General features: G+C 39.6%; 1 protein-coding gene across 6 annotated transcripts in view; it reads left to right on the top strand.

Moving 5' to 3' along the window:
* The window catches only part of Spink4 (serine peptidase inhibitor Kazal type 4), a 76,943-nt gene that overhangs the window by 20,069 nt on the left and 30,365 nt on the right, over nucleotides 1-26,509 (top strand). For 3 of the 6 annotated variants that reach the window (XR_013438153.1, XR_013438154.1, XR_013438155.1), the window contains exon 2: nucleotides 2,865-2,941. The gene's annotated coding sequence lies outside the window, so the exon portion shown is untranslated. Of the gene's footprint in view, nucleotides 1-2,864; nucleotides 2,942-14,439; nucleotides 14,813-16,125; nucleotides 16,238-20,760; nucleotides 20,953-26,509 lie in introns of those variants that run through there. The other 3 variants (XR_013438152.1, XR_013438156.1, XR_001229785.4) reach the window with 3 other exon arrangements.

Raw genomic sequence — 26,509 nt, forward strand, 5'->3', positions numbered from 1 at the left:
TTGCCTATTTATTACAGAAGGAAACAAAGCAAAGTATAGGGGTGGGAAGCAGGAACACAGATAATTTCTCCCAGGAAAATCCTAAGGCTGGGCTGAGGAGTCTGTGGGAAGTGATTGATCCAGTGTTGCCATGGCAATCATCAATAAGAAACTCCACTACCCATCAATCTTATTAGAGATACTAAAAAAGGGATATTTCATTTTGACTTAATCATACTTCTATCTTAACTTATTTAAAGTAGAACTTCAGGAAGCCAGGAAAAACAAGTGAAAGAACAATGAGGTCCCATTTTTACCTATTAAAAATTTAAGCAATCAGAAGTATAATAGCTGTGCTGGCAGTGGTGGGGAAATGGTTTGCTTCCAAATGGTTGGTGACAGGATAAAGTGGTCCAACCTGTGAAAAGCAATTTATTTGGTCATGGGAGTCAAAAGCTACTAAAGTGTTGTTTTTTTTTTAAACCTTTGACCTAGTAATTTCAGTCTTTTGAAACAGCTCAGAGTCACAAAACAAAACCCAACTATTGCCATATGCAAAAGGTACATCAGAAAACAGTGTTCCTCATAAAAGGGAAAGAAAAAATAGAAAACAAATGCCATGATGCAAACCGAAACACAAGAAAACAGGGGTTATAATATTAATATTAGAGATGGTTAAATTCACATACACACACAAAAACAAAAAACAGTAAACAAGACACAGAAGAATACATGAACAATAAAGACTGAGAATTACAATGAATATGTTATAAATACTTATGCATAAAATAATATAATGTTAGAATTCATAAAGCAACAGAATAATAGGAAATATGTAAAGAAATAGACAAAAATACAATAATAGTAGGAAATTTAAATTCACCTCTCTTAGCTCATTATTATTATTATTATTTAAAGAGAGAGAGAGAGAGAGAGAGAATTTTAATATTTATTTTTTAGTTTTCGGCGGACACAACATCTTTGTTTGTATGTGGTGCTGAAGGTCGAACCCAGGCCACACGCATGCCAGGCGAGCGCACTACTGCTTGAGCCACATCCCCAGCCTCTCTTAGCTCATTATTAATAAATAAACTGTATAATTAAAAAGCATTTAGAGAATTTGATTTATTAATTAGTAAACTAGATTGAATTAAAAAATAAAAATCCATACCTTGAAAATCTAGAATATACTCCATTGGTAAATGCCTATGGTCATTTGCAAGGGACTACAGGTCAGGCCTCAAAAATAAAAACAAACAAAACCCAAAAACTTTAATGCATTTTAAAAAATATTTTTTAGTTGTTGATAGACGTTTACTCCATTTATTTATATGCAGTGCTGAGAATTGAACCTAATGCCTCACACATGCTAGGCAAGTGCACTACCACTGAGCCCCAGCCCCAGCTCCACTTTAATGCATTTTAAATAGTAAAATGAGGCTGGGCACAGTGCAATCTGCCTGTAATCCCAGCAACTCAGGTGTCTGAAGCATGAAGATTGCAAGTTTGAGGCCAGCCTCAGCAACTTAGCAAGAACCTGTCTCAAAATTAAAAATAAGCTCAGTGGTAAAGCACTCCTGAGTAGCTCAGTGGTAAAGCACTCCTGAGCTCAAATCCTGGCATATATATATATATATATATATATATATATATATATATGTAAATTAATTAATTAATTAGCAATCATCTAGTTTCAGCCTTCCAAGTCACTAAGATTACAGACATGTGCCACTATGCCCAGCTTTATGAGATACTTAAAGTAGTCCAATTCATAGAGACAGAAAGTAGAATGATATTTACAGGGGCTTCAGGTAGGAGGAAATGGGAAGCTATTATTTGATGGATGTACTTTTAGTTTTGCAAGCTGAAAAATCTCTGAAGATTGCTTGCACAACAGTATGAATAAACTAACACTACTGAACTATACACATGGAAATTACTGAGTTGGTAAATTTTGTGTTATGTGTGTTTACCATGATTGTTAAAAAACCTCTATCAAGAAATTAACTCTTAATTAATTCTCAAAGTGCAAAATGACTTGAAAAAAGAGATGGTTCCCAAAGAAATAATCCAAAAGATAAGTCAAAGGAATGGGAATTCAAAGAAATGTGGCTACCTCTCACATAATCTTCAGATCAGGATTCAGAGAGAGAAATTCTGAATAGTGCAAGCTCCAAGACTGATATGTTGACTGCAGTAAAAAAAAAAAAAATTGTTGGTTTTCTTCCTACAATTATTTAACAAGTGCAATGGTTTGAATATGGATGTCCTCTAGAGATTTATGTGTGTTGGAGACTTGGTTCTCGGTGTGGTGATGCTGAGGTGAAACCTTTAACAGGTGGGGCCTAGTAGGATCTAATTAGGTCAGGGGAGGATCAGGGGAGACATCTTCCAGAAGAGATTAACACAGGTCTAGTGGGACTGGATTAGTTCCCTTGAGAATGGGTAGTTATGGGCTGGGGATGTGGCTCAAGCGGTAACACGCTTGCCTAGCATGCGTGCGGCCCAGGTTCGATCCTCAGCACCACATACAAAAAAAAAAAAAAACAACAAAGATGTTGCGTCCACTGAAAACTAAAAAAATAAATATTAAAAATTCTCTCTCTCTCCCCCCCCCCTTAAAAAAAAAGAGAGAGAGAGAATGGGTAGTTATAAGGGAGGCTGGGACCTCCCCTGAATCCTCTTTCACCTGGGCTGCTCATCTTTTCTTTAAGTCTCCGAGACCTTTCCACTCTTGCAAGAGCTCCTGCCATTGCATTTCCATTTGCCATGAGGCCCTCACCAGAGCCAAGCAGATGCTGGAACCATGCTCTTCAACCTCAAGAACTGTGAGCTAAATAAACCTTTTTACCTGCAGTTACTCACCCTTTGATATTTTATTACAGCAACACAAAATGAACTAGAACAACAAGCATGTATGCCAGCGCCTGGTCATCTCTCACTTCGGGAGCAACAGTCTGGGGTAAGACAGGGCCCTAGAGGTGATATGAATGTGAACCCAGGGGCTAAGCTAGACCCTCATTTGAGGGCCTCAGGAGCCCTGGGAATGGGAGGAAGAAAGGGTGGAGGTTGTACCAGGGACAAGACATTAGAGCTAGCTTTTAACAGAAGTATGATTTCACTAGAACAGAAGGTCTATGAAGAACATTACAGGCAGATGAAACTGCAAGAGCAAAGGCCCAGAGAATCAAAACTGCACATTCTGTTCAACTCCACTAACTAGTCCAAGAAAAGGGGAGGCAGACATGGTGGCACTCCCTTGTAATCCCAGCAACTCAGGAGGCTGAGGCAGGAGGATTGTAAATTTGAGGCCAGCCTCAGCAACTTAGTGAGGTACTAAGCAATTTAGTACCTGTCTCAAAAAAATAAATAAAAAGGGCTGGAGATGTGGCTCAGTGGTAAAGTCCCCTGGGTTCAATCCCTATTACCAAAAACAACAACAAACAAATAAAAACACAAAACATACACAACTAAATAAATAACAGGGAAAGGAGAAGAGAGTACAAACTGCTCAAAGATTTAGGTTATTCTCTCCAAATAACCCCTTTCTTTACCTGGACTTTGATTGTAGTAGCTTCCTCTTTGTGAACCTTAGGTAAATGATTTCCCGTAAGACTCAGTTTTGTCATTTACAAAATGGAACCGATAATGCCACCTGGTTTTTGTGAGGATCAAATCAGAGAAGGTATAATAAGAGTTTAAACTCTCAGACATTCAGCCACAGGAGACACTGGTTCAGTGCGGCTCTACTGTTTTATAGATGAAGGGGCCTTCTCCAACTTAACTGCATTTCTTGTTCTCCTTGAAGTTTTTCTTTTTCTATCTTTTTTGGTTATTTTTGTTTTGTTGGAGACAGTGTCTTGCTATGTTGCCCAGGCTGGCCTCAAACCCCAAATCCTCCTGCTTCAGCCTCCCAAGTAGCTGGAATTATAGACATGTGCCAGAGCTTCAGAGTAAGACTCTGAAGATTTTGATGTGCCTGATTATCCCCTCCCTAAAGTGTCTTCCAAGATTCCCTCTACACACTTGGATACCAGGTTATCAGCTCCCTGAGGAGACAAAGTTAACTCCTCCTGGTGCCTCCAGGAATTAGTAGTTAATAAAAATGATTAAGAATGACTTAGCTTCAGGTGGCTTTAGTCAAATGCATGGCCAGGGTATATGGTGCCAACCACTATGCCATTAACACTAGGGGCCACACAGAGGCTTCTCAGGTCTATAGAGTCAGCAGCAACTCCATATTCTTTGGTGGATTTTTTCCCCTGAAACTTGCAGATAGTATCCTTTTAATTCCTGATAACTTCATCTACTGATGTATCCATCCATGATACATATGCATGGATATGCATGACATATTTACAAAATTGCTCTAGAAATGTGTGCAAAATGAAGTGAAATCCAAGAGAAGAAGAATCTAAGCCTCCTCACTGGTTTGGAGATGAACTTTGTGAGTCCAGTAGAGAAAGGACATGAGGGTTAAAGGAAAAAAATACAATTAAGATTAGAGCTCAGGGTCCCTGCTGCTTCTTGTAAGGCTGAGTGACTGCTTCTGGATGAGGCTATGCCCAGTGGCAGGGACACAGCAAGTATTAACCTTCTAGAGGGTTCTCTGCAAATCCCCCTCTCTCTGCCTCAGCCCTCCCAGCCTTAAATCATTGTTCAGAGTTTTTCCCCCTGAGGAGCACTGAGATTTGCCAGAGTCCTAGAGTGAGCAATAATGGAACAGAAATTAGGAGCTGAATGAGTTATAGTCCTAGCTCTTCTATTCTTAACTCCTAAGCTTTTATGGAGCTCTGAGGGTTAAGCTGCATTTTAAAAGCCCACACATGGAAAACTCACCATTAGGGAAAAATTAAGTTAGAGCCCTAAGTCACAGCTGACATTAGAATAAATTCCAGATGGCTTAAAGATTTGCATGTAAAACGAAATTGTAAAAATAGTAAAAGAAGAAAATAGGTGGATATTTATAATTTTGGAAGGAAGAGGGAGTACAAAATATTGTTCTAAGCTTGTACCAAAGGCAAATAATAAAGAAAAAATTAACACTATTTAAAAAAAATTCATGCATCAGAAGACTGTTGCAAAAGTAGAAGGGTTAAGAAAAAACCTGGGAGATGATGGGTTCCACATGAAATGGTGGAAAATAAAGAAAGGGAAGAGAGATTGGGACAATTATCAGGTCATTAGGATGCTACCCTAGTAAAGAAGAGCTACATGATCTACTTGCAGAAGTAAAAGGAAAAAAAACTCATGGAATACGTTTGATTTGAAAATTTTCTTTCAGTGATGACCAAAGAACTTCTGGAAAAAGGATATAGACCATTTCAGAAAATGTCCTTATTTGAGTTTTTGAGGTTTTAGATCCAGCTATTGTGGATTTCTTACTAAGGAAGAGCTGTTCAGGTATAAAAATGGAAAAATTGAGTCTTTTTCCCAAGAGGAAATGGAAGAAATACTGTCTACTGAAATTAATTCAGAATAAAATTCAATTAATTACAAGGACTGTATAAGAATGATGGTGAAGCCGGGCACGGTGGCCCACGCCTGTTATCCCAGCAGCATGGGAGGCAGAGACGGGAGGATCACAAATTCAAAGCCAGCCTCAGCCTTGGCGAGTAACTAAGCAACTCAGTGAGACCCTGTCTCTAACTAAAATAGGAAATAGGGTTGGGAATGTGGATCAGTGGTTGAGTTCCCCTGAGTTCAATCTCTGGTACCCCTCCCCCAATAAAAGAATGGTGATAGATGAAAATTAATCGTTCTGAAGACTTCTAATTGAAGAGATAATTTGAAAAATTGCTGGTCCTTGTTAATTTCACACTTCATATTGCAATTCTTGTATCTGATATTTAATGCCTCATGACATAACTATTTTAAGATATTTTGTTTTCTAAAGATGATCATAACAATTTTAAACATAAATGTATTTAATATATTTATACTTATGAATTGGCAAGTTACTGATCGTTTTAAAATTACCCTGAAAACGTTATAACATTAAGATGGATTGTTGTTTATTTTCTATAATGAAACCCATGTTACCTTCAAAGTAAAAGAGAGAGAGAGAGAGAAAGAAAAGAAGGAAGGACGGAAGAAAAGAATTGTGAAGTCAGTTAATGGATTAAGAGAAAAAGAGGGCCTTGGGCCATTTTTTTGAGTAGTAGATTAGGCAACTACATTTGGAGTAGCTGTGACAATCATCCACTTCCTTCCTTTGACAATAGTCATCAGCCAGCTGCGATGTGAATTTACTCCAGACCAAACCAGTGAGTGCACCAGGCAACATATACATGTATATTAGTATGTATGTATTTGTGTGTGTGTGTTTGTGTGTGTGTAAGCCCAATCAGCACATTCTACTCTTCCTGCATATGTGCTGTATGCACAGTCAGTAAACAGTACATATAAGATCAAGAGCATACAATTAAAAGATAAACAGGAGCCCTGCAAACCTGTAATTCCAGCTACTTAGGAGGCTGAGGCAGGAGGATCATAAGATCAAGGCTAGCCTCAGCAACTTAATAAGACCCACTGTCTCCAAATAAAAGAATAAAAAGGAATAGGGGTGTAATTCAGTGGTAGGGCACGTGCCTAGAATACGCTAGACCCTGGATTTGATCTCTGGTACCAAGAAAAATAAAAGAACTATTAAAACATTTCAGTAAAATCAACACTGTGAAATAAGACCCTGAAAAACCATTCAGGGAGACCAGAATATGCCACAACAAAATATGGCACTTTGGCATAAGGATTACTTTGAGCTGAAGGCAATTGAGAAGAAGGAAACATACATATAAAGAATCTCTCTGCCCCTGACCCATTTACCAAAAAGCAAGACATAGATTTACAAAGATAAAGATGGCCTCCCCCTTGTCTACCCAGAAGAACAAAGGTTAACCACTGAAGGCAACTTTAGAGCTTACCAGCCTGGAGATGGCATGAGGGGAATCTTTATAACAAGTTTACTAACTGGCATTTTTCTGCCACAATTTTCTATCTCTAGAGGCTCAAAGTCTTTTCCCTTTGTCTTGTCACTTCTCTATACCTTTACTGTTCTTTGTTGAAGATTTACTACATAAACTGGAATTCAAAGTCATCTCTTTGAAAATTATTTCCTAGGTATCTACTATGTATACATGAAATATTCATGTTAATAAATTATTTGTTGTTTTCTTGTTGATCTGTCTTTTGTTTCAGGAGTTATTTCTATCTAAAAATTTGGGGGAGGGAGTGCAAAGAAAACAATTATCTTTCTTCCCTACTCTATCCATTAACAGGAAAATGAAAGCCAAAAGAAATTCCAGAATTAGTAATACTAAAAACAAGGTATAGATTAAGTGTAATTAAGGTCTTCACAAGATAGGTGAAAGGTAATATATTTCATATATTAAAAAGAATCAGGGGTTGGGGTAGTGGCTCAGTGGTAGAGTGCTTGCCTAGCATGTGTGAGGCACTGGGTTTGACCCTCAGGACCACATAAAAATAAATAAATAAAATAAAGGTATTGAAAAGTATTGTGTCCATCTACAACTAAAATATTAAAAATAAAAAAAGAAGAATCAGGGGCTGGAGATGTAGCTCAGTGGTAGAGCACTTGCCTAGCACAGGTGAGGCACTGGGTTTGATCCTCCACACTCATAAAAATAAATAAATAAAATAAAGGCATCTTGTCCATCTACAACTACAAAAAAAAAATCTTTTTTACAAAGAATCAGGTAGAGATTTTAGAAATTTAGAGGGCTGGGGATGTGGCTCAAGCGGTAGTGCACTCGCCTGGCATGTGTGCGGCCCGGGTTCGATCCTCAGCACCACGTACAAACAAAGATGTTGTGTCTGCCGAAAATTAGAAAATAAATACTAAAAAGTTAAAAAAAAGAAATTTAGAACTTGTGTTGCCAAATGAATATTCATAGACTAAATACAAAATAGATACCTTTGAAGAGTGAATAACAGAATTGAAAGATCAAACTGAAAAATTCTTCTGAGATGAAGTTCAAAAGAACAAAATCAGTTAGTACAAAAGAAAAGTTAGGAAGCATGGAGGATGGGTCCAGAAATTTTACCATCCCATTTCATAGGAGTTTTAGCATAAGGAAATAAAGGAAGTGGAAGGAAATAAAGAAAATAATATTATTTCCTAGACTTGAAAAAGTATATAAGCTTCACATTGAAACAGCTCATTGAACACCAAGAAGAACAAACAAAATCTACACTCAGATTAATTATGATCAAATTTTAGAACACCAAGCATTAAAGGAAATACTAAGTAACGTTGTTCTGTCCACTTTCACTTGTAAGAGAATTTTTCTAGGAAGAAGACACAGAACAATTATCCAATTCTCAAAAGAGCAACCAAAAAAGGAAGTCTTAGAACCACTGCTTTTTGATAAAGGCAATATTTGCAAGAAGGGGTTCTGGAACCCTTGATCGAGACCTTTCTCTGAAGATTGCTCCACAAGGTCCCATTCATGGTTTTTGTTTGTTTGTTTGTTTGCACACTTGGCCAAGCTCAAAACCAGACTTTTCTATTCTTAGCTTAGACAATACACTATTATACTTTCTTTTTTCGGGAGGAACATCTGCAAAGGTTTTCCCTCAGGAATGTGCCTGTTTTTGAAAGTCTCTAAGACTCAAGAATGAGTCTCTAAGATTCATTTTGCTGCTCTTAAGATCTAGTCAGGAAAACAGAGGATGGGATTTTGAAGGCCCATGCAGTTTTTTAGTGTTGGGGACAAGGAGTCAAAACCGGGAGACTGAAAGTCCTGGCCCTACTTTTTCTAACTGTGTGATTCAAGCAAGTCACTTTTACTGTCTAAGACTGTTTCCTGGTCTGTGAAATGAGAATACACTTGTTCTGCTTCTCAGGATAGTTCTGAAGCTAAGATGGTAAACAATAAGGTCATAAGTTCTAAACCATGGAAATTCCTTCAAGGCACAGATAGACAATGTCATGTTGTAAAGTGCCCTGTGTAAGACATAGGGAATGTTAGGGACTCTGCTTAACAAAAATGCGTAGGAGATAAATTTGGTTCTGGGCCACCAACTTATGACCCCTTCTCTTAACAAAACTAAGGATAATCAGAGTATAGCAGCTCTCAAAATTGATATAAAATAAAATTATGCTTTTCTCCCTGTTTTGGGTTGAATTGTGTCCACATACACACACAAATGATATATTGAAGTGCTAATCCACAGAACCTCAGAATGGGACTTTATTTGGAAATAGAGTCATTACAGATATACTTTATTATACTGAAATTATTACTGACTAGGGTTGGCCCAATCTACTCAGGCCATATGAAGACACAGAGATACAAGGAAAACGGCCCACGAAGATGGAAGCACATCTATAATCTGTAAGCCAAAAAAAAAAAAAATGTTAAGGATTGCTGGCCTGGGAACTAGGAGAGGGGTACAAAATAGATTTTCCCTCAGGGTCATTGAAAGAAAGAAATCCTGCTGAAACCTTTTTCAGACTTCTAGCCTCCAAAACAGTGATAAAATAAGGTTTTGATGTTATAAGCCACAGTTTGTGATACAGTCACATACCATAAAACAACTCAGTCAATAATGGGTTACACATAAAATAATGGCTCCAGCCCAGCATAGTGCACACACCTGTAATTCCAGTGACTCAGGAGGCTGAAGCAGGAGGATCACATGTTCAAGGCCAGCCTCAGTAGTTTAGTGAGACCATAAGCAACTTAGTGAGACCCTGTCTCTAAATAAAATATTAAAAAAGAGCCGAGGATGTGGATCAGTGGCTAAGCATCCCTAGGTTTAATCCCCAGTACCAATAAATAAATAAAAATAAAAAACAATGGTTCTGTTAGGATTATAAGGAGCTAAAAATTTCCTATCATCTTGTGATACGATAGCTGTATAAAACCATAGTGGAAGGCATTACTCCCGCCTTTGTAGTGATGCTGGGATAAGCAAACTTACTATAAAAGTGTAGCACATACAATTGGGTATCATACATGATATTTGATAATGATAAAAGTGACTGGTATTGTTTTGTAAAGACTATACTCTTATTTTAGAAGTTACATCTTCTTATAAGAAAGAATTTATTGTAAAAATAAACATGCTATGTTACACTAGCAGCAACCTAACATATCCTGTGTTTACAAGATCTGTCTTTTTTCTTTGTGTACATATGTCACTGAAGATTGACTGAACTACACCTTTAGCCTTTTTAACTTTGAGACAGGATTTCACTAAGTTGCTAAGGGTTCTGCCAAGTTGCTAGAGCTGGCCTCAAACTTGCAATTCTCCTATATCAGACCCACCCCAAGTCACTGAGATTACAGGTGTATGCCTGTATGGCTATCACAGCTCTTGATTGCATGAAGAGGCTGCCATAGGGGCTGGAGCTCATTGGCAGAGCATTTGCCTAGCATGTGCAAGGCCCTGTGTTCTATCCTCAAAACCACTAAAAATTAATTTAAAAAGTGACTCCTATGGTTTGAATAAGTGTCTTCCAAAGGCCCATGTATTAAAAACTTGGTCACCACCCTGTGGCCCTATTGGGGGAGGTGGTAAAACTTTTAGGAGAAGGGAGACCTAATGGATGGAAGTTAGTCATTGGGTGTATGTCCTCCAAGGAGATTGTGGGACTCTGATATCTTCCTCTTCCTCTCATGATTTCCAGCAGCCATGAAATAAGCAACTTCCTCCTCCACACATTTCCATCATGATGTACTGCCTTACCAGAGGCTTAAAAGCAACAGTCCAACTGGCTATGGACTGAAACCTGTAAATCTCTGAGCCAAAGTAAACCTTTCCTTCTTTAAAAAAACAAAACTATATATATATATACATACATACACACATATACATATATGTATATATATTATAGTACTGGAGATTGAACCTAGTACCTTGCATGTGCTAGGCAAACACTCTTCCCAGAGCTATACCCCCACCACTTTTTATATTATTTTGAGGCAGTATCTCACTAAGTTGCCCAGGCTAGCCTTGAATTTAGCCTCCAGAGGAGTTAGGATTACAGCAACCTGTGCACTACCATGTCCTACTCCTTTCCCCATTTTTAAACTGATTGTCTCAGGTACTTTTTACAGTAATGGAAAGCTGACTAACACAGAAGACATGTTGAGTGGTTGGCCTATACTATCTAGGCTTATGTAAGTACACTCTAATGTTTGCACAACGAGGACATTGCCTAATGACACATTTCTCAGAACTGTCTTTAACTGACATATGACTGTGCTTTGTTAAGGCAGCCTTAGAAACTCACACACTCCCCTGCTGGGAACTTCAGTTTACACAGGTTTCAATTTCTAATATTCAGCATTATAACATGGAATATGGATGCCAGGTAGGTTCAGTGTCTAGAAAATTTGAAGGACGAAATCCACAGACCCAAGGATGAGAGCAAAGTAACAGGATTTATTAGAATAATAGAAAGCAGAGCTTCCAAAGAGGAAGGGATACCAAGAGAGGGATGCCAATGAGTGTCTGTTGTCTATGGGTTTTTACGGGCTTGATCTGTCCCTGTAGAGGATTGGTGGGATATAGAATTTAGAAAGGGGGCCAATCAACTCTATATTGCCTTCTTCAGCAAATCTGAAGAACAGTAATTTCTAAGCTTTAATCAGCACAAGAATGGGGGTGAGGGTCTGTTTGGGGTCAGTGGTGTCTAGAAGCTATTACGGAACTGTCCTTGTGGCTAGGAATAGCTGGGGTCAGAATGATTTCCCACTTCTTACTTCCTCCTTTTCTTCTCTGAGACCCTTTTCCTGGATACCTATGAGTGGTCTATCTTTTTGTCTCAGCATGAGTTAGTGGGACACTCCCAACTTAAGTCCTGGCAGGACCAGTACAGTGCCAGATTTAAGGAAGTGGTCACTCTTGTTTCCTGCAAGTGCCAAGTGTGAGTGTCCCCATAAGAAGAGGGCCTCTGCAGTTGTGTTGGAGTGTTTACAGAAGTCCTGCTTGAAGGAGGATGGCAAGTTGGCAGCCATCCCTGAAACTTAGGGAGACCTTATCTCAAAATTTAAAAATAAGCTGGCTCAATGGTGCCCGCCTGTAATCCCAGCAGCTCGGGAGGCTGAGACAGGAGGATTGCATGTTCAAAGCCAGCCTCATCAAAAAGTGAGGTGCTAAGCAACTCAGTGAGACCTTATCTCTAAATAAGATACAAAATAGGGCTGTGGATGTGGCTCAGTGGCCAAGTGCCCCTGAGTTCAATCCCCGGTACCCCTCAAAAGGGCTGTGGATGTAGCTCAGTGGTAAAGCACCCTGGGTTGAATTCCCAGTACTGAAAAAAAAAGAAGTCCTACTTGAGTACTTCCTTTAAAATCATCTTTAGATATATTTTGGAGCTGATTATAAAATGTAGTTGCCAACCACCTGAACCCAAGGCAAACAAGGTATTTTTCACAACACACAGGTATTTCTCACCATCTCAAAATTCATCCTCTTTCCTTAAGGTAGAGGTTTATAAACTTGAGTTCTCTCCACCACCCCTACACTGCCTTGTTCCGCTCTATCAATTAATGAGTTAATTCCCATTCTAGGTGCTAGGGATTTAGAGTTGAATAAGATACCAAAAGTGGTGGGGAAGACTTAATCATTATTATTCTTTAAATTTGTATTTATTTTTATTATTTATTTTTGTGATATTGGGGCTGAAACACAGAGCCTGTTGCATGCTAGGCAAGCACTTTATCACTGAGCTATATCCTTACCCCTTTTTAATTTTTATTTTGAGATAAAATCTAGATAAGTTGCCCAGGCTGGCCTCAAATTTATAATCCTCCTGCCTCAGTTTCCTGAGTAGTTGGGATTATAGGTACACACTGCCAAGCCCAAATTCACTTTTAAAAACTCAGTTGCTATAAAATGTGATAAGGGCTATATGAAAACAAATCCAAGGACCTAAGAGAACTAACAGAGTAGTGACTCCCAGGCTGCCAAGGAGACAGAGTATCAACACTGCCTTTTCAACAATGAATGATTGTTAATTAGATGAAAAGGAGGAAGGATGACAGGTTGGATGAAAAAGGGTGAGGAGTAAAGAGTGACATCAAATAGCTTGGGTGATGGGTAAATGTGGTGCCAATCACTAAGACAGGGAAGCCCGAAAGAGGAAAAATGTGAAGGAAAACAGAGTTGATTCAGTATTGGACATACTGAATCTGAGTTGCCTGTGGACATACAGGGAAAGACGATAAACACAGTGTTTCCAAAGTACATTCCAGGAATCTTAGTTCCCAGAGAAATGAATATTCTAGGAAAAAGAGGGGAGCAGAATCTGTTGAAGGTTGTTCTAGCCCAGGTTCCTGAAAAGACAAAGCCTGGAGCAAGGATTACATGCTGATGTTTTTAAAAGAGGTGCAAACCCAGAACATGGGAAATAATGAAAAATGCCTGGAGCAACCACAGGCTGTTGGCAGCAAGTGGTTGGCCTCAGAACTCCACAGTGGGATCAAACTGCAATAGTCAAGGAAAAAGCAAAAGGCCAGGGCATCAGGACTCAAGCAGAATTGAGAGAATCTGAGAGAACATATAGAATGTGTTCATTGCAGATGTCAAATAAGTTTAGGAAATGCTGGGCATTGCATACCCGCTCTTGGAAGCTTGTAACGCATATTAGCCCACGGACAATTCTAGAAACACTTTGCCATCTGTACCTGAGACTGGGTTCTATATAAACAACACAGGATTTTTGTTGTTGTTGTTTGTTTTATAAAACCACTGAGCCACATCCCCAGCCCTTTTTATATTTTATTTAGACGTGGTCTCGCTAAGTTGCTTGGGGCCTTGCTAAATTGCTGAGGCTGGCTTTGAACTCACAGTCCTCCTGCCTCAGACTCCCAAGTCACTGGAATTACAGGCTTGTGCCACTGCACCCAGCTCAGGAAAAACAGATTTCTTGTGGTTCTAGAGTATGGGAAGTCCCAGGTCAAGAGACCACATCTAGTAAAGGCTTTTTTTTTTTTTTTTTGAGGTACAGAACCCAGAGGTGCTATACTACTAAGCTATATTCACAGCCCTTTTTCATTATTTTTTATTTTGAGATAGGGTCTCACTACATTGCCCAGGCTGACCTCAAACTCTTAATCCTTTTGCCTCAACCTCCTAACTTGCTAGGATTACAGGAGTGTGCCACCACACCCAGCCTGATAAAGGATTTCTTGTTGCACTATCTGGAGGCATAAGAAAGAAGAGCAAAAGAAACCAAGTGATTCAACTTGCAGCCTCAAACCCTTTTATAATTGGCATTAACCCATTCATAAGGGTGGAGTCCCCATGACCTAAACACCTGTTCGACTCCATCCCTCAACACAGTTGCACTGGGGAATTAAGTTTCTAGCACATACTATGGGGGCATAGATTTAAATAATAGGAACACCAAAGAAGATAGTGGTGGCCAGGAGACAGTGAAGGATGTGGGCTCCAGGGAGGATTTTCTTGGCTTTTCTTTGCTTCCAGGACCAGAGCAGCCAGATTGAGCATGGTTTGGGATATCCAACACCATTCGTTGTTGCTCTCCATTTGGTGATGTTGGCCTTCATGCCCTGGAAATGCCCGATGCTGTCTCAGAAACAAGGAGACGGGGAGCCCTGGAATAGGAATCATCTCTGAAGGAATGGCAGCTGGAGAATGACCCAAGTTCAGCCACAGGGAGGCTCTTGGGTTCTTCCTCTCCAAATACTCTATGCCAGGCAGCCCCTGGGCATCCTCTGGTGAGAGGCTCCCCTCTGCCCTTCTTCCCTACCCAGATCCTTCAAATCTGAATCCACATTTTAATAAGATCCTCAAGTATTTCTCTAAGTCTATTAAAGTTTGAGAAATGCATACACTAGATCAGTCTTTGCTTCCTTTATTTACAACATCAAATAATACTGTTTTTGGTTTTTTTTTTTTTGGTTTTGTACCAGGGATTGAACCTAAGGGCGCTTTACCATTGAGCCACATCCCCAGCCCTTTTTGAGATAGGGTCTCCCTAAGTTTCTTAGATCCCCACTAAGTTGCTGAGGCTGGCTTCAAACCTGTGATCCTCCGGCCTCAGCCTCCTGAGCTGCATGTGCCACTCGCCCAGCAGCACTAGGTTTTGATAATTCACATCACTAACAGGAGTTTTCTCCTAGCAAAAATTACATGCTACACATTAAAATCTCCATGATTGTGATACCTTTCTGAAGTAACTAAAAATAGCAAAATTCATAAAAATTATGTCACTAATATGTTTTTATTGCTTTGGTATTAATAACACCCTTTTATAGCTACATAATCTCACCTATTCTAGAATATAAAATCTTCAATCAGAGTTTTTGAGTGAATAAATGAGTGAATTATTTATTTGGGGGGGGGCTCTTTGGTTGGAATAAACTGAATTATGAGAGGGTTTTGGGGTTACATCAATAAAGAATTTTATTCAGCTGCTAGTAAGAAAGATTCAAAGCATCTGTGGCCTAAATAAAAATAAGATAGGGATGTAGTTTCCTCTCAGGAGAGTCCAGGCTGGTATGGAGACTATCCACAAGTCTCCAGATTGGAATCCTTCTGTCTTCACAGATGACTTTTACCCTTTAAATGTCACTTCATGGATGAAAGATGACTGCTGGGGCTCCACCTATCAAGTCCATGGTTGAAGAAAGAATAGAGGGAAAGGGAAGGGGGTGCTTGCTAGTTAGGTTACACCCTCTTTTTATTGTACTGGGGATTGAACCCAGGAGTATTTAACCACTGACCATATCCCAGGGCCTTTTGTATTTTATTTAGAGACAGAGTCTTACTAAGTTGCTTAGGGCCTCTCTAAGTTTCTGAGACTGGCTTTGAACTTGCAATCCTCCTGCCTAGCCTCCCGAGCTATTGGGTAGGTTAGCTAGCTCCTTTTAAATAGCTTTCTCAAAACTTTACCCAGTCACTTCCATTGACATTATTAGCCATCCCCGTCCACAAGGAAGGCCAGAAAATGCAAGCTTATTAGCTAGGCACAATGCTGCCCCCACTATAGGAGTAAGAAAGGTAAATGTGTGAAAAAGTGGTTATTAGGAAGAAAGCCAGTACTCTGCCAGAAAAGGTATTAATGAAAGGGAAGGAATGGTGTACAAATAATATTCAGTGTGCCAAGGCCTTCTTGGAATTGTTTTACGTTTCTCTATTCTCCACAAGGAATAGAAGAGTTCTAAACAGGACAGAGTGGCTCCTGCTGAGCTGTTTCAGTGGAAAAAGGAAGAATCTTTTTTTACCAATGTTATTTGTTGAGGGCCTGAAGTGGAATGAGGTAAGAAACGAGGACCCTTAGCTGGCCCATTTTGGCTGACATATTGCTGTCTCTTGAAGGGTGCTGGCATCATAATGAGTTCTTGTTCATGCTCTTCTTCCTCCCCGGGATGCTTTCTCACTTCTACATCTTAATTCTCTCTACTCAACTCCTGTTTGGACCTTCAACTTACAACCTATATGTTCTCATCACTTTGTATATGTGTTCTTATAAGCCTGGACTTTGTTTACCTGAGAGCAGTTGTTTTAGGTCTGTTCCTGCCCTGGTCTTTTATCCCACCTCCAAGGCCCATAAGGGTGGATACTGGATCTATCTTTTTCAGCTCTTTACTGTACCCAGAACATAGCAGCTGCTTCACAAATATTTATTGAATGAATAAATACATCTGATAAGGAAATTCACATAATAAATACATCTGATAAGGAAATTCACATAAGAATTTACCTAAACTAGCTTAAGCAAGAAATAGAATTATAATGATTCTGGGACATTTCATAAAGACAAAAGACTGGCTATAGCCTGGCTTCAGGAATGGAGTAAAACTAGAAACTCAAATATTACTGTAAGTCTCTTCATTTTTTATTCTCTCATCAGACCAGCTTCTTTTCTTTTTCTTGTTACTTCTACATAGTGAGAAAAATATGGCTGCCAAAGAACACGTAAGTGTTATGTGTCATTGGGTCAATCGACCTCAATCTAGCTCTGTTCTTTCTCTCTTCAATATTCCTGTTTAAGTCAGCTTTTTCACAGCTGTGACCAAAAGACCTGACAAGGACACCATAGAGGAGAAAAAGTTTATTGGGGCGCATGAATTCTGAGGCCTCAGAACTGCCCAATTCCATTGTTCTGGGCCCAAGGTGAGGCTGAACATCAAGAAGGAAGAGGATAGTAATTCAGGACTGGGATTGTGGCTCAGAGTGGGGTGCTTGCCTAGCATGTGGAGGCCCTGGGTTTGATCCTCAGCATCACATAGAAAAAAATAAATGGGGTGGAGGTATTGTGTCCAACTACAGCTGAAAATAAATTTAAAAAAAAGAAAGAAAGAAAGAAAGAAATTCAGGCTATAATTACCAGGATGCAGAAAATATGCTCTGATCACCAGGGACAAAATATATAGTCCAAAGGCATGCCCCCAATGATCTACCTCCTCCAGCCACACCCTCTCTGCCTACACTTATCAGTTAATCCAATCAAGTAGATCAATGCACTGATTAGGTTAAGATTCTCATGACCTAATCATTTCACCTCTAAATTTTCTTTCCTTTTTTTTTGGGGGGGGGGTGTGGGTAGCAGAGATTGAACTCAGGGGCACTTGACCACTGAGCCACATCCTCTGCCCCATTTTGTATTTTATTTAGAGACAGGGTCTCACTGAGTTGCTTAGTGCCTCAATTTTGCTGAGGCTGGCTTTGAACTCGCAATCCTCCTGCCTCCGCCTCCAAACCGCTGGGATTACAAGCATGTGCCATCGTGCCCGGCTCACCTCTAAATTTTCTTGCATTGTCTCACTCATGAGCTTTTGGGGGATATCTCATATTTAAACCATAACAATTACCAAGGAGAAAAACTATTGCTCCATTTAACATGAGTTAGGAACCTGATCCTGGCCTAATCAAGTGATCAGGGAGTCAGGATCATATTGTAGAAATATGATCCCACTATAACCTTGTGGTTTCGGTGTGAGAGAGTTGATTCCTTGAAAAAAAAAAAAAAGGTTTTGGAAAGATTAAACAATGGGTATCTTTTTGGCATGAGCATCAATCTCCACTCCCCCGTCCCAGCTCTGGTTCTTTGAACATAGCTCTGGCATCTCTTTGGATTGACTTCTGGATCCCTGGAGTCTCCACTGGGTTTCTGCAGAGCCCTTGCCAGAGTCCCCCAGTAGCTGGCTCCCAATTCTTTATTAATTTCCCTGACACTTTTCACCAACAATGTCAATGTTAAGAGATAGCATGTGTGCTTAGACTTTACAATCTGGCCTCCTCAACAATCAGGAGATCCTGTTAGGTTTTTCTGGCTGCAGAAGGTGACAGAAGAGGGCTGGGGATTTGGCTCAAGCGGTAACGCACTCGCCTGGTATGCGTGCGGCCCAGGTTCGATCCTCAACACCACATACAAACAAAGATGTTGTGTCCGCCGAGAACTAAAAAAATAAATATTAAAAATTCTCTCACTCTCTCTTTAAAAAAAAAAAAAAGAAGGTGATAGAAGAGTCAGAGGAGCTGCTGGACAAGGATAGGCCTCAGGTAGAGGCAGCTCTCTCCATTATTTTCCCCTACCAGTACTCTGTTCCTTTTACATCTGGCCATCATACAGCTACGAGGATTTCCATAACCATCTGAAAAATGAGGAGTCTAAAAGTAGACAGACATGAAAATGGTCACCCAATAGATCAATAGCAAAGAAAACACTTGTACTTAAGTCTTCTTTCTTTATGCTCCAGCTATAGGTGTTAGGTAGTAACTAGAAATGAACAGTGAAATGCATGGCATAGTCACAAGCATCCCTTAAATTGCTTTAGGGTCTTTAAATTACTTTCAAAGTGGATGAGAAAAGAAAGGCTGGCAGTTAATTTGTATAAAACAAACAGGAACAAAGGAGTTAATTGGAAAATACATCAAAAGAAAAGGATGAATGGGAATAACTCTTGACAGGATCTATTGAGATTGATATAAAGCTAGAAATTATAAGTGTCCTCATTTGTCTAGGAAGGAGGATTCTTTTTTTTTTTTTTTTTTTTTTTTTTAAAGAGAGAGTGAGAGACAGAGGGGGACAGAGAGAGAGAGAGAGAATTTTAACATTTATTTATTTTTTCTTAGTTCTTGGCGGACACAACATCTTTGTTGGTATGTGGTGCTGCTAAGGATCGAACCCGGGCCGCACGCATGCTAGGCAAGCGCGCTACCGCTTGAGCCACATCCCCAGCCCCGGAAGGAGGATTCTTTTAGTAGCTCAGGTAACTTCTGACCAGCTACTGACCCCAGTGCCTACGCTAACATGGGATTGACTTGTAAATAAAGCCTCCCTAAATGAGATGGCCACCATGACAGTTCCAGAGAGGACCAACTAAGATCAAAAACTCCACCACTCATGTGAAGGAGGAGTGGGATGATTGGTGAAGATTCCTGACCGATTACCCCAGTTCTCCTGGTAAACATCAAACAGTATTAAATTTGGAGAGAGCGCTGTCTCCTTTGTTGTTCTCTGCTTGGAGATGGCCCACTCTCTCCCGAGAGTGCTCTCTGCTTAAGCTAAGCCTCATTTTGCTTTTACTTTACTTTCACTTATAATAAAGAGAACTTTATTATAAGCATGGCTTTTTGGGTCTGACTTTAAATTTTCTTTCGTTGAAACACAAGAACCAAGATTTGGAGTTTCAGCTCCCCACTTTCCTGTAATATTGGGAGTAGATGAACTTAAAACTTCTTCTGCAGAGAATATGCTATGTTCACCAAGCAGTCTGTTTCCCAGCCTCCTTTGCATCTAGGTATGGCAAATGACTGAGTTCAATCAATGGAAGAAGAGTGGAAGAGATGCTTGCTACATCTGGCCACAATCCAAAATATTGTAAATTTTCACAGTCCTTCCAAAGGCACCTGGGAAGAATGCTTCCTCATCTCTTCTAGCTTCTGATTAGGGTTCCTTGGTTTGTGGCTACGTACATCTAATCTCTGCCTCCATCTCTTTTCTGTGTTTTCTGTCTCTGATAAAAACTCTTGTCATTACATCTCATTTTTGAGATCCTTAATTATATCTTCAAAGGTAACATTCACAGTAAGATCACGTTCACAAGTTCCAGAATTAGATGTGGATATATATTTTGGGGGCCCCCATTCAATGTACCACAGCCACCTTGAGGGCAGCATTAACCTTAGGTTGAAGAATATAGCCAAGTAGATAGCCAGAGAAATAAGTGCCCCAACCTGTCTTTCCTTCCATACTGTTGGGGCTCCCATTGGTCAAACCCAACAGGCAACCTGAGGGCATGTGCATGATTCACGGATCAGGCCCCCAAGGCTAACAGCAGAATGGAGAAGTGCAGGAGCATGCATCTTGGAGGGACAAACAAAAGATAGCAGCACACCATGCAAATCAAGGAAAGATTGTACTATTTTATTTGGAATTTTAGCAGGACAGGAGAAATGATAATCATGTGGCAACAGTATTGGTGGTACTGAAGTAGGGTAGAAAGAAATAAGATAGGTAGAAAAAAAGACAAAAGGAAGGACAAAGAGTCTATAACTTTAACCTAAAAGTCTTGTGCTGCAATTCTTCATACCTTTCCATCCCAAGAAAGTTCTGTCTCCCAAGCCTGTCACTCCTAAATTTCTGGAAAATCCACAAATCTTCACTCACAATCTTAAAGTCACTGAAAATTCACCTACTTATGAAAATTGCCCTGTGCACTGTTAACTCACTAACACATTTTTAGAATATATTGAGCAAAGATAGTTATGAAACATATAGCGTATGGTTCTTTACCAACATTATCTATTATCTATTTTCCAACATTTTGTTCTCAGATAATTGAGAAGATGTCAACCTAAGGATCCTGAGAAACTCCAGATCATCAAAAGCTATCTTGTGATCTCCTGACTGATGTCCTCCCTACATACCTTTCCATGCCCATCCCTCATCAAGTTTCTTCTAAAAGAACAGGTGGAGAACCCTGAAAGTCTCTCTCCTTGTTTTCCTAATAAATCTCTGTGCCTTAATGTCTGACATATCTAGAAATTCTTTTCTGCAGTGGTTAAGGACCCCATCATCCTGAGTTGTGATACCGGGGTCCAGAACCATCTCAGGCCACCTCCCGTGACAGCATTTGAGCCAATTATATGCCACACCTGTATCTGTCTGCATTTATAAATGTTGCACACTCACAGGGATTCTAAGGTGCAAGTCCAAGACTATTCATTATATCTTCTAATATTTACACATTGAAATATATATCCTTGTGTTATAAATTAATTTTATTTCCCATTTATGTAATTGTGACCCTTTATGATTTAATTTTATGAAGCCAAGATGTAGGTTGGTTATGTTATCTATTAATTTTAAGGTGGCATTATGAAATATTTATTATAAGAAAGGGACACTGGGTTGCATAAAGTTAAGAACTGCAGGTGTAGGTGATTCATAGTGCCAGCACTCTAAGTGCTCAATAAATAGTACCTAGTTATTTAGGCTATTATCACCCTTCCTCATTTCCAGGCACCCTTCAGTTAGTTAAGAATATTGTGCAGTGGAGCATGTGTAAACCTGAGACATCTCAAGTTCAAGTTTGCTGGGCATGGTGGTGCACACCTATAATCCTAGCAACTCAGCAGGCTGAGGCAGGAGATCACAAGTTCAAAGCCAGCCTCAGAAACTCAGCAGGGCCCTAAGCAACTTAGTGAGACCCTGTCTCTAAATAAATAAATAAATAAATAATAAAATAAATAGACCTGGGGAAGTGTTCAGTGGTTAAGCATTCCTCCTTGGTACCAAAAAAAAAAAAAAAAAAAAAGAATTAAGTTCAAGTTTGAGGCCAGAGTCAACAACTTAGCAAGACACTTTCTCAAAATAAATTTTAAAAGGGCTGAGTATGTAGTTCAGTGGTAACATGACTTGGGTTCCATCCCAGTATTAAAAAAAAAAAATAGGTTGAAGACCCTGAAGGCCAGTTCAGCTATGAGCCACCCAAGTGGAGAAGGCACAGCCTCGAGCCAGTTCCCCTGATTGGGGGTAGGGAGCACTGTGTGACACAAGAATGGGTCCCTAGAAACCTGGGATCTGATACCTCTGGCCCCCTCTCTCAGGGCTGAAACTCTCCATGGAAAAGAACTGTCTTTCTGGAAGCCCCAGATGAGCTCTCTATAGGTCTACCTACAAGGCTCCTCTGAGACCCAGCTTCCAGGTCTTTTCCCTAAAGTCTGGGTGGCCAAGCTAGGCTCTAAAACTACAATCCAGACATGCCCGGGCAGAGCTGACATCAGTAGGGGAGGAGTAGGGATGACCCAAGAAGCAGATTGCCTCATCCTCAGAGAAAGAGAGGAAAGAGCAGAAAGAGGGTAAGGAGGGAGAGAGGAAAAGCGAAGTTCATGGAGCAAGCCCAGGGAAGCCTGACTCAGGGAGGAGGAGTGGGATGCTTGTACCCTTCCTGCTTCACACCTGGCATTCAAGGGCCCTGTCTACATCTCCATTTCCATCTCGTCTCAGGCCATTCTCTGCTATGCTTGAGATTCCACAGAACTACTTATATAGATATGCCTTCTTTTGGGGGGGACTGAATTTAGGGATTGAATTCAGGAGCACTCAAGCACTGAGCCATATCCCCAATCCAATTTTGTATTTTATTTAGAGTCAGGGTCTCACTGAGTTGCTCAGTATTTTGTCTTTGCTGTGGCTGGCTTTGAACCTGGGATCCTCCTGTCTTAGCCTCCTGAGCCACTGCACCCAGCTAGAGATGCCTTCTAAGGCCAAGCTAATTCATGTCTGTGTGCCTTTGGCTATATAGGTCTCTGCCTGGTTTGCTTTTACATGGTTTATCCAAACTGGAGGTTTCCTGGAAAACATTACCTTCTTTGTGAAGTAGTTCCCAATTCTGTCTGAATTATAGTGTTTTTTGTTTGTTTGTTTTTTTGCTTTTCTTTTTTCCCTAGTTTTGAGGATTGAACCCAGGGACACCCTACCAGTAAGCTACACCCCCAGTACTTTTAATTTTCTCTGTTAAAATGTGTGTGTGGTACTGGGTGCTGTACCTTTTAGTTGATGATGTTATTATTATTTATACTGAGACATGTTGGCCTCAAACTTGCAATACCCCTGCTTCAGCCTTTTGAGTCACTGGGATTTCAGGCATGCACCACAACACCCAAACAAAATTATTCTTAGCTTTGTGTTAAAATCTATAGGTGTCTAATGTAGAATAAAATGACCATTAATTTACTACAGTGTTCTCAAACTTTAGTGTGCATCAGTATCACCTTCTGGGTTAAAACACAGATTGCCGGCACCCATCTCCAGAGTTCTGATTCTGATTCTAGTCTGGAGTGGGACCAAAAATTTTCATTTCTAAAAAGTTCCCAGGTGTTGTTAATCATGCTGGTCCAAGCATCAACACTTTGAGAACCACTGATTAAGTGCAATAAATTATCATTCCTGTCTGTGTATGGTCAGTGTTTGTGTTCAATTAATTCAATGAACGTCTACTGAGGGCTTATCATGTGCTAAACATGGACCAGGTGTTGAGTATTCAATAATGAGCAAAGCAGACTTAGAATTTGCCCCCATGGAGCTGCCAATCAACTGGAGAAGACATAGTAAGCAAGTAAAACACACCATTAGCAAATTGTGATAAATGCGCTGAAATGAAATGAAAAGATTATTATAAGAGGGTCTGGGGTTGTGGCTCAGTGGTAGAGCACTCGCCTAGCACTTGTGAGGCCCTGGGTTCAATCCTTTATAAATTATAAATAAATAAATTAATTAAAAGTATTGTGTCCACTACAGCTAAAAAAATTTATTTAAAAAAAGATTATTGTAAGAAAGAATAACAAAATATATTTCAGATTTGTTGGTCAAGTAAGGCTTTCTGGGTCCTGGGGAAAGGAACAGTTATATATTATATATATAATATACACACACATATATATACCTAGACATTACATATATGTATATACATATATATGTAATTTGTTTCCCTTCAGAAAGTATCTCATTATGTTGTCCAGGCTGGCCTTGAGCTCATGAGCACAAGTGATCCTCCTGCCTCAGCCTCCTAAGTAGCTGGGACTATGGGCAAATATCCCACGCCCAGCTTCCAGAGGCATTCTTGAAAAAAACTGCTATAGTGGGCACTTATTGCACTGTATTAATACTTTTAAATTTTATCTGTCTATCTATCTATTTATTTTGTAGTGCTGGGGATTGAACCCAGGGCCTTGTGCATCCAAAACAAGCACTCTACCAACTAAGCTGATTAGCTTAATTTCATTTTTCATGGTGTTGGGGTTGAATTTAGGGTCTCATGTGTGCTAAATGAGCACTGTACCATTTTATGTTTATTTTTAAGTTGTCTAATAACCATTAGGCTGTGTGGTCCTTGAACACTAAAATCTTGACTTATTAATACTTGTGTCTTCAGCATGCTACAGGGTAGGGCCTTGGTATATAGCAAAAGAATGGATGGAAAAGAGGAGCGATCATGGGAGGAATAAATGAACATATGGATAAATGAATTATCAGATGAATGCATGGGTGAGTAGATGGATGGATGGATGGATGGATGGATGGATAGACAGAAGGATGACTTTACTTTCTCCAGAAGCAACACAAGGTTCCTAGTGGTAACAGTGAAACAAAAGTGGAAACTAATAGAAACTTAGAAGGCTCCTGTACTATATTTCGAAATTCTGTCCATTATGTAAGGTGACTACAATAGCCTCACCTCCCCAAAGCTCCCTTGATTGCCATTGCTATACTTGATTACCCATTGAACACATGAATTGCTGTCACCTCTATACTACTACAGATGCCACAAGACAATTATTTCAACACGTTAACTGTTTCATTTTTTTTTAAAGAGAGAGACAGAGAGAGAGAGAGAGAATTTTAATATTTATTTTTTAGGTATCAGCAGACACAACATCTTTGTTTTTATGTGGTGCTGAGGATCGAACCCGCGCCGCACGCATGCCAGGCGACCACGCTACCGCTTGAGTCACATCCCCAGCCCACATTAACTGTTTCAAATGCTTGCCGTCTACTAACCAACTGTGTGCCACTAGCTCACACAGGACAGAAATCAAACACAGCTAACAAAGAAAGAGTTAGAAATAATTATTTATTGTATTGATTCACGTGGCAAAGTGGCTATCCCGTAGGCAGAGCAGCAAGGAAATCAAGAGTTGAATAGTACATATACACATTTAGAATCAAATATTAACATATCCATAAACTGCATTGCACCTGGGCCAATTTACACACCTTCAAAATGTGCCTAGAATTGTTATCCAACCCGCCTGCCAAGGTATTTTTTAACATAAAATTTAGTAAGCAGTTGTGGTCAGATCTTGTTTGTCTTAAACAATAAATGTAGTTGGGGAGGATTTCCTGTTATTTATCTTAAGGATAGAAGAGCATGCAGTTCTTTTCCTTATGTGCCACTGACTTATCCAACCCGCCTGCCAAGGTATTTTTTAACATAAAATTTAGCAAGCAGTTGTGGTCAGATGTTGTTTGTCTTAAACAATAAACATAGTTGGGGAGGATTTCCTGTTATTTATCTTAAGGATAGAGAGCATGCAGTTCTTTTCCTTATGTGCCACCAACTTAAAGTTTAACTGTATGCTTCTGCCTCACCCTCCCTTGAAAGAATCTACCTGAGGATGAAAGCTTAATTGGCTTCACATGTTTTCAGACTCCCATGCACTTTTTTTTTTTTAAAGAGAGAAAGAATTTTTTAATATTTATTTTTTAGTTTTCGGTGGACACAACATCTTTGTTTGTATGTGGTGCTGAGGATCAAACCTGGGCCGCATACATGCCAGGCGAGCACGCTACCGCTTGAGCCACATCCCCAGCCCTCCCATGCACTTATTTCCAGCCTTACTCAAGCTCTTAGCCACATAAGCCCAGTCCTCCAAAGGAACTTGAATTCAGAAGGAAATTTCCAAAGAATATGAAAGTGAGTACAGAGCCCTTCTCTATCCAAATGAAGCAAAATAAAGAATCTGGGATATGAAATTCCCCAGAGATTGAAATAAAATGCTTCTTAATTGTGAACAGACAATTTCAAAATAGGGCAAGAAATTAACAAATGTGGGCATAATTATCTAACCCCAATAGAAAATAATGAAATGCATAAAGATTGCCTATGTCTTTATATATATATATATATATATATATATATATATATATATATATATATATATATATACACACACACACACACTTGAAACTCTAATTCTCTGTGTGAGATAAGATGTCCTGAGATGGTCTCTAGTAAGTCTGAATTGGTACAACTCTTCTGAAATTATTGGGCAGTGGGTCTCATGGATCTATGAAATGTTCATACTTTTCCCCAAGAAAAGAAGAGACTGGGATTTGACATCAATTTGTTCCTAATTCTAATAACCTACCCTAAGGAAATCCCTGGAAATACAAAAACAAAACAACAGCAGAGAATAACCACAAAAATAGTGATCCCTGTTAGTAGGTAATAGTGAACAACTAGAAACAACCCAAAAGGCCAGCAATCATCACCTGATTGTAGATGATGGCTGCTGGTTA

This window comes from Ictidomys tridecemlineatus, chromosome 4 (assembly GCF_052094955.1).
Source record: "Ictidomys tridecemlineatus isolate mIctTri1 chromosome 4, mIctTri1.hap1, whole genome shotgun sequence".
Lineage (NCBI taxonomy): Eukaryota > Metazoa > Chordata > Mammalia > Rodentia > Sciuridae > Ictidomys > Ictidomys tridecemlineatus.